The sequence below is a fragment of the Ceratotherium simum genome, chromosome 2 (genome assembly GCF_057802395.1).
Source record: "Ceratotherium simum simum isolate JZ-2026a chromosome 2, ASM5780239v1, whole genome shotgun sequence".
Taxonomy (NCBI): Eukaryota; Metazoa; Chordata; class Mammalia; order Perissodactyla; family Rhinocerotidae; genus Ceratotherium; species Ceratotherium simum.
The window spans coordinates 35,114,252-35,115,065 of NC_141901.1; positions in this window are offsets into that span (position 1 = coordinate 35,114,252).

An 814-nucleotide genomic window follows, 5' to 3' on the forward strand; every position below is an offset into this window, starting at 1 on the left:
GTAGATGAGGCAGTTCCGGGGTCCGCCGTTTAGGCGCCCGTTACTCACGCTCTAGGTGACTTCCTGACCCGGGGGGACGGAGTGCGGGACTGTTGCTGAATCTGCAACAACTTCTGTGTGCTGGAGCTCCGGGGCTGGTGTGGGGGAGGTGCTTGAGACCGTGAATGCACACGGTAAGGAATACAAGGGTCCGGCAGGGCGGCAGGAAGCAGTTTTCCAAATGTGATACCCGAGATGTCCTCAGCATGGGCGTGCTTCCTCAGGGTGCGGTGGTCCGTCCGGCTGTACCTGGTATTTTCTTATCTCTGCCGTTTTCCTGACTCTGCCGAATTGCCTGTATGATGTGTGGTAGTGAGTTATGGTGTGTGGATTTTATTCTATTTGGGATTTAGTGAGAGCTGTTTTAATCCCGAGCTTCTAGTTCTCCTTGCTAGTTTTTGGTTCTTCCCGTCTTGCCTTCCTTCCTTCCAAACTGACCACTCTCGCTCTTCCGCTGACTCGGCGCTGCGGGCGGTGGGGCTCTCTCCTGTGTATTTCATAGAGGCGGCCACAGACCCTGGAGCAGACACGACCTTGGCAGGTCTAGTGTCTTTACTGTTGCTGCTTTGCTGCTGTTGCTGTCAGCTGTTGTTTTTTCTTTTGTTGTTGCTCTGTGAGTGTGTGTGCGTGTGTGTGTGTGTATTCCCACGTGTTTACTTGGGGGGTGAGCTTTTGGGGACACATAACAGTGGATGCTGGGAACCTCGGGTGATCTGTAGGTTCTGCCTCTTCTCTGGCTGTATGTTCTCTCCCAGGTTGTTGCTTTCTGTTGGAG